General features: G+C 32.8%; 1 long non-coding RNA gene across 1 annotated transcript; it reads left to right on the forward strand.

The window, feature by feature from the left end:
* The first annotated feature begins 323 nt into the window (after positions 1 to 323).
* LOC122149071 lies at positions 324 to 615 on the forward strand. The gene is made up of 2 exons (XR_006162827.1): positions 324 to 379; positions 484 to 615. It is a non-coding gene; the product is annotated as an uncharacterized LOC122149071 (long non-coding RNA).
* The last annotated feature ends 482 nt before the right edge of the window (positions 616 to 1,097 follow it).

Raw genomic sequence — 1,097 nt, forward strand, 5'->3', positions numbered from 1 at the left:
CTATCCAGAGGTGAAAATATAAAAAATAAATAAATGTCAATCCAGAGGTGAAAATATAAAATAAATATACTGTCCATCCAGAGGTGAGAACTAAATATGCTTTCTATCCAGAGGTGAAAATATAAAATAAATATTCTGTTAAATGTGAGGTGAGAACTAAATATGCTGTCTAGCCAGAGGTGAAAATATAAAATAAACTATACTGTCCATCCAGAGGTGGACTAAATATGCTGTCTATCCCAGAAGTGAAAATATAAAATAAATATTCTGTCCCATCCAGAGGTGAGAACTAATATGCTGTCTATCCAGAAGTGCAAATATAAAAATAAATATACTGTCCATCCAGAGGTGAAGAACTAAATATGCTGTCCATCCAGAGGTGAAAATATAAAATAAATATTCTGTCCATCCAGAGTGAGAAACTAATATGCTGTTCTATCCCGAGGTGAAAAATATAAAATAAATTATGCTGTCTATCCAGAGGTGAGAACTAAATATGCTGTCTATCCAGAGGTGAAAATATAAAATAAATATACTGTCCATCCAGAGGTGAGAACTAAATATGCTGTCTATCCAGAGGTGAAAATATAAAATAAATATATCTCAATCCAGAGGGGGAAAATAGGGAAAATAAAATGCTTGTCATCCAGCGTGTGAAAACGAGAAATTAGCTGCGAACGGAAAAAAACCCGGGGACAGAGAAAAATGGAATGGACGTAGTAGCTGCGAAACGGAAATGACAGAGAAAATGGAAATGACGTAGGCTGGATCGATACCAAGTAAATACAGGGGCCCGTATCGCCGATACCTATACCAATACCGATACTTTTTAATATTTAAGGTGGATGCGTCTTCAAACCTAAAATCTAAATGAATTTTCATGACTTTTTATGTGTTTTTGTGATTTGCATTTTGGGTTATTAATCAGTACTACACAAGCTTTTGTTCAGAAACAACTTTTGGTTTACTTTCTGTTTTATTTACACTAAAGTTACAAAATGATTACTTCACAAATATAAAAAATGTAAAAAAAAATTCTCTTTTTAAGTAGCATGTTTTAAAAAAAAATTTTTCCTTTTTTAGGGCACTTTGTTGCC

This window comes from Cyprinus carpio, chromosome A20, assembly GCF_018340385.1.
Source record: "Cyprinus carpio isolate SPL01 chromosome A20, ASM1834038v1, whole genome shotgun sequence".
NCBI lineage: Eukaryota > Metazoa > Chordata > Actinopteri > Cypriniformes > Cyprinidae > Cyprinus > Cyprinus carpio.